Source organism: Aphelocoma coerulescens, chromosome 4, assembly GCF_041296385.1.
Source record: "Aphelocoma coerulescens isolate FSJ_1873_10779 chromosome 4, UR_Acoe_1.0, whole genome shotgun sequence".
Classification (NCBI taxonomy): Eukaryota; Metazoa; Chordata; class Aves; order Passeriformes; family Corvidae; genus Aphelocoma; species Aphelocoma coerulescens.
In genome coordinates, this window is record NC_091017.1 from 27,162,177 (window position 1) to 27,176,517 (window position 14,341).

General features: G+C 42.5%; 1 long non-coding RNA gene across 4 annotated transcripts in view; it reads right to left on the reverse strand.

The window, feature by feature from the left end:
* LOC138109582 (uncharacterized) overlaps positions 1-13,774 on the reverse strand; it is a 30,047-nt gene extending 16,273 nt beyond the window's left edge. For all 4 annotated transcript variants that reach the window (XR_011150621.1, XR_011150620.1, XR_011150619.1 and 1 more), the window contains exons 1-2: positions 13,703-13,774; positions 1,632-1,702 (exon numbers count right to left, since the gene is read on the reverse strand). This is a non-coding gene — a long non-coding RNA (uncharacterized lncRNA). The remainder of the gene's footprint in view (positions 1-1,631; positions 1,703-13,702) is intronic.
* Positions 13,775-14,341: the final 567 nt, after the last annotated feature.

A 14,341-nucleotide genomic window follows, 5' to 3' on the forward strand; every position in this document is an offset into this window, starting at 1 on the left:
TTACAGAAAGAATGACATTGACATTTGAGGTAAGAGCTGGTTTGAGAATTGTCTATCAAAAATTTTTCATTAAGAAAAAAAAGCATGACAAGTCAAAACTGACCCTTTTTGCAGTAACGCGTTGGTTTTGATGAAACTCCCACTGGCAACACTGCATATAGAAATTATATGGCATTCAAAAAAGGGAGAGGCAAACCACAGAGGTGGCAATGCCAGTTGGAAGGGCATTCACCCGAGACACAGGATACTCTCCCATTCACACTTCTAATTATCCACATGCTGTATGAATTCTATCCTGGTGTTCTGTCATCAGACCTACCTTCTGACAGACAGAAGATTTTACAGACCCCCACAAACAGACTAGTTCACTGCCTCCTAAAATACATTTGAAATTCTCATGTCTGGGATATTGTCCTATGGAAAACAACTTTTGAGCAATATTTGAAGGAATTAACTGCCAGATACAACTTTCCCATAATGCCTCAGACTTCCTTTGTCATTTCCTTCTTGGAAACAGTACTGTTGGTTTCCTCAGCTGGGACAGCTGGCTGGTGTCTGTTCTCTGCTACTTGTGTAGAATCCTCACCATGTTCATCTCTGTTTTCCAAATTTGGAAAAATCATATAAAGGGAATAATTTTTTCTCATGAATCATCTATACCTTATCTGGTATAAAAACATAAACGCTGCTTAAATGGCCCTTTTCTCTGAGCTTTACTGCCATCCTCCTTTCTTAACCCAGCCTCATTCTTTCCACAGTTTTTCCAGATACTTTATTTTGAAGGACTCTTAGCAGTCTAAAAATGTTCTTTTTTTTTAGATTGAAGAATCTGTCCAACCTACACCCAGGTTATTATCTCGAATTTTTCATTTTTATAATATATTTGCATTTTCATGCCTAATTTTAAACTCCTGCTTGTAATTTTGACTTCTGTTATAAAATCCCCTGCATAACTCCTTGAGTGAGAAGATGATAAGCAATACAGTCTCCACTGCCATCTTCCTCAAAGTTCAGTAATTTAGCAGGCTAGATTCAGCAGCAAGCTTCAAGTTCTGAATTTTCCAGTTCTCCAAGCACTGGAAAAGCCAAGACTGTAAATCAGTTCAAGAATCACTTGATAATGACCTATCAAAGCTTGACAGCTTGTTGGCTGACAGGTTGGCCTTAACCAAATATTGAGTCAATTTAGAAGCATTCATGAACTTTTTCCCTTGTCTGGAATGGCACTGAACCTTTGAATCAAGGTTTTCACAGTATGTATCAGTAACAAAATATAATAAACCTCACCAGAATGAGGAACTTCTCCCTGTTTATTAATATCTTTAGAGAGCAACATTATTTTTGGGAAAGTAGTTGTGCATAGGACTTTGCTCCCCACTGAAGACTCCCTAGACATGCTCCTTATCTCCTCTGCATGAATTTTCTCATCAGCAGGAGAAGGTAAAACTTGACTACACTCATTGTCTTGAGTAAACAGACTGCTTTAGTGATTTTTAATGCTACACTTCTGATCCTTAGGAATGGTAAAATTCCCACTAGAATAAATTCCCTAATACTGCATGAAGGATTCAAAACTTCCCACTGAGCAGCTCAATAAAAGATTTTTAAAAAAGGAGGGGATTCACTGTTACCTTTATTGGGAGGAAGAAAATATGGCTCTTGGATCAAGCTGTTGTCCATGGCATCCAATTATCTGTTTTCACTGCACAAAAGGAAAAAAAAAGAAAAAAAGAGTGAAAAGAAAATTAGCTACATTGATTGCTGGCTGGGGTTTCATTTTGGGTTTCCCCTGGGACTGCAGCATCAGCAGGAATGGTTACTTAGTCATGGATGTGCTACACAGCAAGAAATCAGATTGCTCCATGTGAGGAGCGTGGCTTTTTTCTGGTCTCTTAGTAGTGTGAGGAGGAAATCCAGCTCCCCTTAATCACATCCTGCCACCACAGAGGACACATAACTCACCGCTACAGCCTTTATTATATGGTTATATTAAATGAAAAGAGCCTGTAGATCTTGGCTGTGGGATATTGGAAATTAGTATTATCCAAAATAAAATTCTAGCAGATCACTATAACACTGTTTTTTAAGCTTTTTTTGAAATCAGGACATTTTTAACTGTAGCTTGATAAAACCCCACCTCTACCTATAATGGGTTCCTGATTATAAAACCCTTATTATAATATGAACACATATTTAAGCTGCAATTATTCTTAGCTTCCCCTTGTGCCAGAAGCCCTACAATAGAGGGATAGTGCCCTTTCACAAGTAGTAACTGCACAAAAACATAATTTAAAAAATACAGTATAGTAAGTCATTGGGAGGAAAGGAACAATTCTGGGTCAAGCCAGAAGAAAACATGAGAGCAGGTCAGAAAGCCAAAGTTAACTTGTACCCTGGTCCCTGTTTTCAGCTAGAAAATGACACTAAAAAAAAAAAATCTCTACTCATTTAAAGCTTACCTCCCCAAAAGCGAGTTTGCTGCTATTTGTAAAATATATTTTGCTTAGCCACTGATGCAGTGATTGTCAGAACCTAGTGTCCCAAACTAATCATCAATGATTACAGTGCACCTGAGCAAAAATCTGAAATCCTATGCAAAAAGGAATTTCCATATGTTGGGATTAAAATTACTTCAAAATACAAATTCTAATGCAAAGATGCCATTTTTTAGCACGTTATTTTGACTGAAGCAGAAATGTTTCAGTTGAGTGTTTTGAGGCAAATCAAAATATATTGCTTTGGCTCAGTGCAAAGTGAAACAGTATTTCTGCATGGCCTAACCTGAGCTGTGGTTTCATAGAGTCACAGAATGGCTTGGGCTGGAAGGTACCTTAGAGATCATCCAGTTCCAACCCTGCTGCCATGGGCAGGGACACCTCCCACTAGACCAGGTTGCTCAAAGCCCCATCCAGCCCTGGAAGTCTTCCAAGGATGTGGCACCTGTGTACTTGTCCATAGCAAAGCTTTCCAGGCAAAACATATTTCCTATGGTTCAGTTGACATCTCCATAAAGAAATGTATGGTGGGCCAGTCATCACCAGGAGGCTGCCCAGTCCCCAAAAAATGAGGGCACTGCTGAGACAGCAGTATACAGCAAAACCAGCCTGCTACATGCACCACTTTCTTTCAGGATGGACAGGTCCGGCATGGTTTGGGGACCTGCAGTAGGGGGACACTGGGAATACAGCATGCATCACCCAGAAAGCATCTTTGGGGTGATACAGGTCAATGCTGAACTCACTCAAAATAAAGAATTTTGTTTCTATGCCACAAACATGAAATTTCAGTCAGTGCTAACCCAACAGCAAATGAAAAATTTAATTTGTATTTTCCTTTCTGGAAAACCAAAACTCTTTCTTTGTAGAAGTTTGACTGTGGAAGAGCTACGTTTCAACATCAAATTCCTAATGAGCAGCACTTACAAGCAAATGACAGGACTGCAATGAGCCTAACAGGGGCTACTCAGATATTAAAATATCCAGTAACAGATTAACAGTTTTTCATAATAGAACAGCAATATCTAGTGCAAGAGGGTTAAATAGATGGCAAACTGCAGAGTGAGGTGGCACTGGCTCCTAGTCCCTTACACAGCCCCTCCAATAAAGATTTTTTTTTTTTGCCATTCCCTTGAAATATTCATGCTCCTTAAACCCTCCCTGGTATTCCCAGTGACATCCCACTCTCTGGTTCCTCTTACAAAAGACCTCACAGCCGGCATGCTGAGGCTAAATAGCACCATCATCTTTTCTAAGGTAGCCTCCATCCTGCAGTGTGAAGCAGTAATTTTCCACTTTACGAGCTGCACACAGTGCATTGCCTGCAGCAGCTTGTTTGAACATCCTGTCCCTCGGAAGAGAGATGCTCAGAGGGTAACTCCTTGTGCTGCACCACCAGTTCCTCCTCCTCCTCCTCACTCGGCTGAGCGGAGCCAAGGAACCATCAGAGCGAAACGGGGAGGCTGCAGTACAGGCACTGCACCACTGGGCCTCAGCACCACATTATCTTCCAAACCGAAAGGAAAATAAACACAAGTAGCACAGCACATCTTAATTTTCACTGCTGGTAGCAACAGTTTTACTCAATTTTAGTCAGCTATCAAGTAATCAGAATGAATTAAGCAGCAGAAGGAAGGGCTGTGCCAGGATCCAATAAAGCAGTGGGCACTGGAGTGCTTCAGGAGTCACTGCACATCTCTCTCTTATCATTATCCCCCCCACTTCCCCACCACTGCCATCAGACAGCATCTCTGAGCAGCTCCAGTACACCAGGAAACCAGCACCTCCTGCCACTCCTATCACCAGGTTTCAGAGACAGCTGTAAGTCCATCTTGTGTCCGTGGGATGGTTCCTCACGTACGCCTGCTTGTCTTTATGTGCTCTGAAGAGCCTAATAAGAAGGCTTGAAATTGCTATTAACTCCCAGCAATCCCCACTCACACCTTTAACTGAGAACAGTGCTTGACTTGGTCAGCACTCACGATCCCTCCTGTGTTCCACCAGCTGAGATGGACATAGTGGGTTCTTGAAAGGGTTCTTTGGAAGGCCAAAGGCAATTTGTCCTTTATACATTCCAAGGAAAGGAGTAGCCTTGGAGACACTTCACTCCATGTTTGCACGTCTCTAAATACTCCTATCTGCTTTCAAAGGCCTTGGTCTCAAAGGCCATCTCAGTTGCAACTTTCCCATTGTAGGGATTGGATATTGTTGGCTGTAATAAGGAGAGGAATTTTTATTATCTCCCTGTGGTCAGAGATTGACTTTCAATCCCCAGTTCCGTGTTTCGCACATTGTGCAAGCCACAAGGGTATTTACAAATGCAAACTTCCAAGGATGTCTTTAGGGCACAAACGACTCTGGTGAAATCTCTGACTTGAGCTGTGTTTTACTGCTGCCATTAAGCTGTCACACAGGGGCTGTAATCTGCAGTGATTCCATACATAACTGCACATACAAGGCAAATGGTTAATGGCTCCTTCTTAATCCTGACGGTCAAGCAGTAAGGAGGCTATGGACACAGCCTCTGTGAATTCAGTCAAGCACAAACCTTCTCTTTACAACACTAATAAATAACTATTACCCTTTGGGACAAAACTGAAGGCACACAATGGAAAAATGTCCCAGCAGGCTAGAAAAGGGCATCTAAAGAAAAGCGAGTTTCGGCACAAGATGGTGATTCCTCATGGCTGTGGTACCTTCCCTGATGCAGGGCAATCCTAGCCCACATTACCTCTGGTTAGAAAATAGATTTAGCCAGATAATGATCAAATTTATACTGAAAGGGGATAGAAAACACTTCTTGTGTTGCTTCTTGTTGTGAAGAAACACTTGTTGTGTTTCTTCAGAACATACAAACAGTCTTTAATTATGGAACATTACAAAACTACGCTGATCCAAGACCCTAATTATTTTTTTTCTCTAACAGTTATTTGCCTCCACCCACGTGAAACACCCCCACCTCTCGGCAGCTCCTTCTTCAAGATCTTTGCAACATCTCGAGAAATTCAAATGCCTGCTCTTAGAGGAAAATAGTTTCTAATTAAACATAGAGTGTGGGTGTGAATGAAGCTGGGCCCACTCCTTGCCTTGCTGAAATCAACAGAAAAATGTTTTTCTTTTTTACCATGAGCGTCAGCAAAGGCAGGGGTGCTGGGTCATTGCTCCCAGGCACAGTCTTGAGGAAACACAGGGTCACTGGTACCGACAACTAACATGGCTTTTCTTTAGGTTTGGTAAAAGAGCCTGAAGTTTCCTAAATTTCAGACCTAGGGTGCAGTCTTGGCTGGAAACATGTACACTAGAGATCAGAGCATGCCCAATGGGCAACAGCAAGCCAAGAAGATGGAATCTTCATGTAAAAGTTAGCTACTTATAGGTCCACTCCAGGTGTGAGCCTCAGAGAAGATCATCTTACAAAACTTCCTTTGCACCACATCAAAGCATGATTTTGTGAGTTTTGAATCAAATTTAAATACTTAGGAAATGTTAGTCATCATTTTCATGGAAAAATAAGGTATTTTGCAGACTCAAAATCTACTTACGTAATTTTCAAATATATTCTTTCATTGATCTGAGGTCTAAGTTTAAAAGAAAATCTTCTAGTTCATAATTTTTCCTCTATTATAATTCATCCACAGAAACATCCAAAAAATAAAAGAAAGTGTTGGAAATGGAGACAAACAAATCTTGCCAGCATCACAACACAATACAGAAAGGCAAAGACAGAACATGGTTTCTTTTCATTTAGATGGCAATCCTCTCCAGAGTAGCTGGAGATGGTGTTCAGGCTCCTGATGATTCGGTCTCCATCTCCCCAGTTCCTCCACTAATCTTCCTCCACACCATTTACACAGCTCTCTGCTGCTCAAGCAACACAACAGCATTTTGACTAGTGTGGCTGTGGGTTTGGTAGTGACTCCACAGAAAATACCCACTTGGAAAACCGGAGGGGAAAAGATAAGAAACTGAAAGTTTTTCCTGACACCAGTAGGACCCCTGTAGTTTGAGATAATTTAGCTTACAACAGCACAATGGATCCTGGCTTAGAAGAGAGGTTCTGCCTCTACTCCAGATAACACTCCTGCACTGTGTGCAAGAAAAGCTGAGTGTGCTGACGGAATATAGCACCTCATATTCCATTTAAATTCTTGGTTATGAACACTCCAGTTATTTTTGTAACAGTAGCTGGTAAAGTTAGGGCCTCTGTGAAGTGGGAAGAAATGAGAAATTGATTTTATTTCAGTAACAAAAAAATTACATTTTCCTTGTAGAGCTACTCTTACTCTCAGGGAAAAAAAATCAGTAGCAGATCTCCAGAGGTCCATCCAGCCCTACATGCTCATCAAAACTCATATTCCCGCAGCTAACAATATATTTTCCTTCAGAGCTTAGGTTGTCTGGAGATGGGAAGAAGAGATCTGTTTTTTTCATTTTGATGAGGCTAGCACTTTTCAAAGTTCACCTATGCATAATCTTGGCAGGGAGACATGCATCTAGCTGATTTAGAAGACACATTTGTGTCAAAATCCATCTCTCCTGATTTTCACTGAAGTGCTTCTATATGCTATGGTACTTCACAAGATTGAAATAAATGCATTTCATAGCTCTCGTCTCCCCCAGCTCACACCTTCCCTATAACTGCATTTCCATTCTTTTCTAGCAGAAATACCTGAGGTTGCTTTTGTTTTTCTTAACACCAGATTCAAACTCAGGGTGGTTTGAAGACTTCTCCCTTGGACTTGTTTCCGCACAAGTCATAGTTCATCAGCATGGCAGCATCTCTCCTGCATGAGAGTGGCTCCAGGGCTTTTCAGGTGCTGAGTTTCCCAGCAGAAGACAGCAGTGCCAAGACAATCTTTTCTTGCATTAATTATGCTTCCTCCCTCCCACCCCCCAAATGTAAACATGTCACAATGCTTGCTTTGATTTAAGGCTTAGATGGGCTTTTGGGGTTAGGGGGGGAAGTGTTTTCCCTTGTCTGTAACAGACACCATGGTAAGGTTTTTGAATTTTCACAGGATATATTTATACCCTTTTAAAAATCCTGCAGAAGACTAATCAACTTCAGGAACACCACTGAAATTGTGACTCTGGCTGTTTTAACTTCCTACTCAGCCTCTTGGAGGTGTGATTAAAGCCAAAGTCTAAAAGATTTAGATGCAAGGCTTAAAGGTATTCCCACCCTCAGCTGCATCCCAGCAAGCATTATTTTTCTTGCAGGGAAGGCAGGAGACCAAGCTATGTGACCACCCTTTAGCCACCCTGGTTCACAGTCTTACTGTGACGCAAAACAGTGATCAGTGGTTTTACGCTATGTTGTCAGTGTCTGAAATGTGGGAACATTTTCTTCCCCCACCCCTGGGAGAAGGGCACAGTCGGCACAGAGAAACAGAAGGTGCTGAAAGGAAATCTGCTACAGCTTCTGGTAAAACCTTGGGTGGAAAGCACAAGCCCTGAACTGCAGGCTCTCATTCAGCTAAGCAGGGAAGCCCTTCTCCTTTCTGTCCCCTGTGCAGCACGAGGGGACCTCCAGAAGGGCTGAGTGTTGGGGGCAAAACATCCTCCTACCTCAGGTTCTCAGCAGCCACCAGTGGGTTGTCAGTGCACTTGACCCACGCCTAGGTGGCATTTCACACTGACTGCTTAAACACCACAGCATATAATGTTAATGACTTTCATACTTCTTATTAGAGTAAGTTGAAGGATACAAGTGAAATACAATAAATTTTTTACCCAAAGAATATTTTTTCCATGTGTAAGGATGAGCCTTTCCACACAGCACAGAAATGCTATAATGATTTATAGAAAGGGACAAAGATATTGATAGCAAAAGACAAAAGTTTTTTTATGTTAACAGAACAGCATTATTCCTCAGATTTATTTAAAACTGAACCAGTTCCATCTGGCTTAAAGAATTTTCCAATACTGTGGTTCAGTATCATGGCAGGAAAGATTTGCTGTGCCCCTGGGATAGTAGCTAGACTCCTACATATGTTGTGCAGGAAAGCAGAATAAGGAGCATAATGGGATGAGCAAGAGAGAGAAAAAGAACAGAGGATTCTCCAATCCTTGCACTTTTTAAAACCCAAATTTGAATTTTACTTATGTAAAAGCATGGAACAGATCTTGTTTCATCTTGGATTGCTGTGACAAGGTCACAGCAGAATGCCTGGCTTTGTCTATTTGCTGTATTCCATCAGTAAAGGACATAACGAGTATCAGAAATCCTAGGCATGAACTTGAGGGTCTGGAGGTTGAAATATCAGAATAATCTTGCCAGTTCAAGAATTTCAAATAATGACAAGAGCTGCTGAATTCTTACTCAGCTTAAACTTCAAGAGGATGACTACTGGCTTGCCACGCTAACACCAGCCTTGTAGGTTTACAGGCACACTGCATGGAAAACAGCTCCCCATCCCGTTCCCCATATGTCTGAGCTGCTCCCAACCTGAGATGCAATCTGTCATGCTGATCTGAGAGGAGAAATTTGTCCTGAGCACAGAAGATACTACTTTGTCCTTCAGTAGAAGAGAATTTTTTCCTTTCTGAAGACAGTTGCATTTCCTCAAAAAATGTGGAGATCTGGGGTTGGGATGTTTTGGAGCCTGAGTAATACAGATCTCCCATGCAATAGCATCCAGGCCTCTCAGGAGGTTTTGAAGAGATCAGGCTTTCTGTCTTTTTTAGCCCATGAAAAACCACACAACGTGTTTCTGAAGAACATGAGGTTTCTTTGGTCCTGCAGTAAATTTAAAGTGGAAGGATCTAGGGAAAGGAAAAAATTGCCAAAATGGGGGAAGCTTGTCAGCTGTGAGAGTCCTACCTGCAGATGATTGAGTGACCCTCAGATAAACAGGATTTCCTAAAAGAAAAGAAGGGCATGGAGCCAGAGAGGCTGTAAGGAACCATCAGAGGAACAAGGGCTAGTCCCTGTTTTTGCTCCAGCATCCCAAGAAAACACAAGGGTATCTTTCACCAGGATTCAGTACTATGTCTCATTATTTCTCATTCTAGCAAAAGTTTTGGCATGTAAGTAAAATGATTGATGACATGCAGTGCTCAGAATTTTGGTCTGATAAAATAGCCAAAGTGATACAATGGTGATTTGATCTAAAGTAGCATAAAACAGAGACAACCCATGCATGAGTCTGCTCATTTTCCTTTACACATAGCACCTTTTTTTCACTGCCCTGATTTTTCCAGAGGATGCAGCACACATGACTGTCCTTGTCATTATAACCCCCTTGCCAAGGGTCAGCTTTGTAAGATGATTTTTAGCACCCTACGTAGCTGCCCGATACAAAACTACTGTATCACATATGGTCCTCCACTTAAGCCTTCTGGGACTAAAGCTATTCATAGGTTTTCCACTGAAATGATGGAGAGGAATGAAATTCAATTCAGGCATAGGGTCTCTTTTAGCATTAGTCCTTCCCAGTTTGTTACCTCCTGGTCTCACTTTTCCCCTCTCTATGGGGGGAAAAATAGCCCAAACAATCTACACAGAAGTGTAGCTGTTGAGTGAAATTTCACAGCTTGCTATGGGTTTCACAGAATGAGTCAAAGAGCCTATTAATTTGCTTTTCAGATTTTGTAGGTTTAAAAAAGAAATGTCTAGCAAGTCCTGAAATCCTTCTACAGAGCCTGGCTGGTTATGTTCCTCTTGGAGGCAAGTCTTTCTGTTCCTCTCGTCAGCTGGAAACCCACCACCTCCACCATCTTAATTTAGATTTTACTTCTAACAGAGCAATATGAGTTGCACCACAGCTTCTTCAAGGGACTGAGTGCTGATCTCCATGAAAAGTGGCACAGAATGAAATCTTCAGGGCCCAGGGAGAGTGTGGGATGAGCTCTATGCCACATGGGATGGAGATGTGCACAGATCCTTTAGGCCTCTCAATTTCCTTGGTTCAAGCTCAGGACCAGCACAGCCTTATTTTAACTTAGATTTCCCAGTCAAAACTAGACTAATCAAACACAGAAGGTTCATCCAGGTCTGAAATTAACTTAATTTTACTTTGGTGAGAGAAGGGAAGGGGGAAAAACCAGTCTGTGAGTCTCTGAAAAATGCAACTTGGCAACAAATCATCATGGAACATCTCTTGACAAACATGATCTGGTACTTGCAACTTCCACTGAATTTCATTCCCATTGTAGCTGAACTTGGGGGAAATGACAGGGGAAGGATATTAATATATTAGGCGCTGAGAGAGAGCTGTTTTTCAAGTGAGACAGGAGCAATGAGTGTTTCGAACCCCTCATACTTCAGTGAAATCCAATTTTCTGTCATAAATGTCGCACTGAAGGAAGAATGCGCTTGGAAGTCAAAACCTGGGATGCTAAGCAGCATCTATAAACTGCCTAGGAGATGAATGCTTTCTGTGCCCCTTTGCTTGCAAATGTACCCTTTGGTCTGCAACAGGAGCAAACATTAGCCACTGGTGCAAGGCTTTGTACTCAGAGGACTTTGCAGAGAATCCAAATTGCAGCTTACAATTCCCTGCAAAGGCTGAAGAAAATGGCTGTGAATTCCTATGCCCAGGAGTAATGTGTGCCTTTAAACATTTCATAAAAGTAAAGACCTCTGCTGAGACAACAGCTCACGAAGGCAGGCTCAGCCTTCAGCTGATACAAGCTCTGGCCAGCAAATTTCTGTGTTTAATCCTTGGAGAGTCCCCTGTGTCATGCCTGCTGGCTAGCTCCAGTTGGCTCTGAGCGAGACCCAAAGGGTAGATGGAGGGAGTTCATGTGATGGGTTACAAACTTGGATTGTTTGGGATGGGATGGTGATCTGTACTCTTCTGACCGAATTTGTCCTGCCAAAGAATATGATAATAATAACAGCCCTCTTTAAGGATAAAGGCAAATCCCAGCACTGAGATTGGTGGGATCTCCAAATTCTTTGCAGCTTAATCACAGCAAAGCAGTCAACCATGAGGTTAGTTCTTAAGGGGTATGTGACCAATGTGCTGGCCTTGAAATACAGCAAACCTACAGCTATTTATTATTTCCTGGCTATTCTGCAGGCAAGAGACCATGGAGGCAACAGCAATATGCTGCTGCCCCCGCTCTTTAAATCTGAGGCCCTGAAAGCAGTGGAAATACTGCCATTGCCTCCCCACTGAGTGCAGTTCCTTAAGTCAGAGCCTTCTTGAGCTGAAATATTTCATTAGCTTTGGCTGAATTGGATATAGCTAAGCCTTCAAATTGTGTCCAGAAGAAGTAATATGCATTTTACCTCCTGACCAATTCACCACTATAAACAAATTAGAGATACACTTTAAGCATGTCATAAACCACTCCTGGCTTAAATTTATGCAGTCTTAATAGCATCGCATTCAGAATAAACTTCCAAGTGAGATAAACGCAGTTTGAAAATAAGACTTTTGCTCTCCTGGAAACAAAATATGTTCTTTTGTCACTATTAAATAATGAGAATATTAGTTCAAAACATCAAGAAACATTTCATAGGAATAGGAGAAGGATTTAGTAAAAAAGAGCATGTAATGGCACTTTTTTCTGTCTGGGGAAGAACCACCTGGGAGAAGCCATACCATGCCAGAGACCAGCATGTGGCCCTAGCTGTCACTTCTGCCTTTCCATCCTAGGAATGGGAGCCATGGACAAGCCATGTGACAGAAACAAAAGCCTGTTTCTTAAAATAGGGTCAGTGACCTGAATGCAGGAGCCGCTGGAGCTTGAAGCTTTGTTTTATTAATAAGTTTTCATGCATTTACTTGAGGATTAGCATAGGCTGCCAGCTTTATCAGTGTTAATTTAGAGTACCTTGAGGTATTGAGGACAGAGCTGTCTGCTGCTCCTACAGTGTCAGCACACCACCCCTGCTCCCCTCCTGCTCAAGATTAAGAAACCATTAGAGCAAAGTGAGTACTTCAGAAACACACTGCTTGCTACATCTTTGCACTGTGACACAGCACAGGGGAAAGGGAACATGCCAGAGGCAGCACTTGCTGGTTATTTTGCAGCCAGAGGATGGCTGGGACTGTGAGGCTTAAAAAGCAGCAAGCCCTGTGTGCTGCTGTTCCCCCAAAGCAAATCTGACACCTCCACAAGAGAGCACAACTTTCCAACAGCATGGAGGCCCCCAGGCCTCAGTACCTGAAGCATCACATCTTCAAAGCACAAGACTCAAAAAAAATAGAACACGAGATATGGCCTCTAGGCTGTGGTACAGAGGCTCAGCGGGCACTCCTGCAGCTCATTCCACTGCAGCTCACCCCACTTCAGGCTGCCCAAACACCTCTTGCCAAAGCCAGTCCAGCAAGCCTGGAGGGGCACTCACTCCCCTTCTATCCTATCTGTACTTTCAGAGAATCTTCTGCCATGGCAAAGGTTTCCGTGCTGCAGCAATCAACATGGAGCCCAGAAACCATCTTGGTGGTGGAAGGTACTGTGGCACAGTCTGCTTGCAGCCTCAACTAATCAGCTGTAGCTGTAACAACATAGCAATTAACACCTCCCTAGCTGAGCAGTTAATTGTTCTCTACTTCAGATGGACACCTGGACATAGATTTGTTAGAAGAACTGCACCTCTCTAGTCACTACCTAAATACAAAGGCCCTGAATCTAGGATTACCACCCACACTAGCAAACATCTTCTCCTGACTGAACCCAGGCAGCAGGTCAGGTGTTAGTAAAAAGTCTGCAGCAAACCTCTGACACTATTTAAGTAGCTCATACACCTGTGGAGTCTAACTACCTAGTCTTAAGCTAAAGCACCTGTCTGGCACAGGCTAGAAATACAGTCTAGGGTCTTCAAGCAGAAGGACTGGGAACTGTGATCAGATCAGAGGGACAAATTGGGCTCTGGGAATGACTGAGCATCCACAGAGGCCTCTTTGTACCAGACCTGAAAAAGCAACTGTACTCTTGTGTTTGTCCACTGACCATTTCCTCTGGGATGCAATTATGAGATGAGAACAAATTAAATTCAGAGGCAGCTGTACCAACTGCACAGCAACACTGACACCCTACCATAAAATAGAAGACACAAATCTCTAGAAAGTCACAACAGGAGGATCTAATGAAATAGTAGCTATGGATTGTCCAAAACAAGTTTCTTTAGACCCAAGCCTCCCTTGATCCAAGAGGTTGTTTTGCCAACACTGACGAAAAGAATGAAAGGCTGCCTTGGGTGAGGTACATTTCTTGGCTGAAAACCACAGTCCCAAAACCACCAGTTTTACCTCAGGCATCCACATAGTTTGAGATCTCTCCTACAAGAGCTGTGCTCCCCACTGATCTCTGTCAGATGCTACAGACCTCTCAGATCAGTAGCCTTTTATCAGATCTCAGTTACAACCAGCTGCAACTGTTTTCTCAGTTCCTTTGAATGGAAAGAGGTTTGAGAGGACCTACCTGATCCCTCACACTGTCAGGTTGGAGGTGGTAGTCACAGCATGTGAGGGACAGCAGCTTCAGCCAGTACCACAGCATCTGGAAAAAACCCAAGAGATAAAGTTATAAACCAGGAAACATTTTCCCATGGTGAGGCACCTTCTTGGCTGGTCACACCCAGGGCCAGCATATCTGGGCTGCCTACTTCCTAGGGACTTTATATGAGATGGTGACATGTCACTTGTAGATTTTGGCATGTGTCAGTCAGAGAAATTACTTCTAGAGGCATGATTGTAACTGTGTGCTGATCATATAAGTGAGGGAAAATCTACTGATTTACTGTTTGTGTCTAAGACAAAAACAGCTTGTGACCTATGGAAAGAATATGTTATGCAGTCAGTGCCAGTTAGCCTGCTCCTTTGCAGGAGGGGGCTGCTCCCAAAAGAAATGAATCAGCAGGTACTTACCAGTGTTCTGTACAGGCTGGT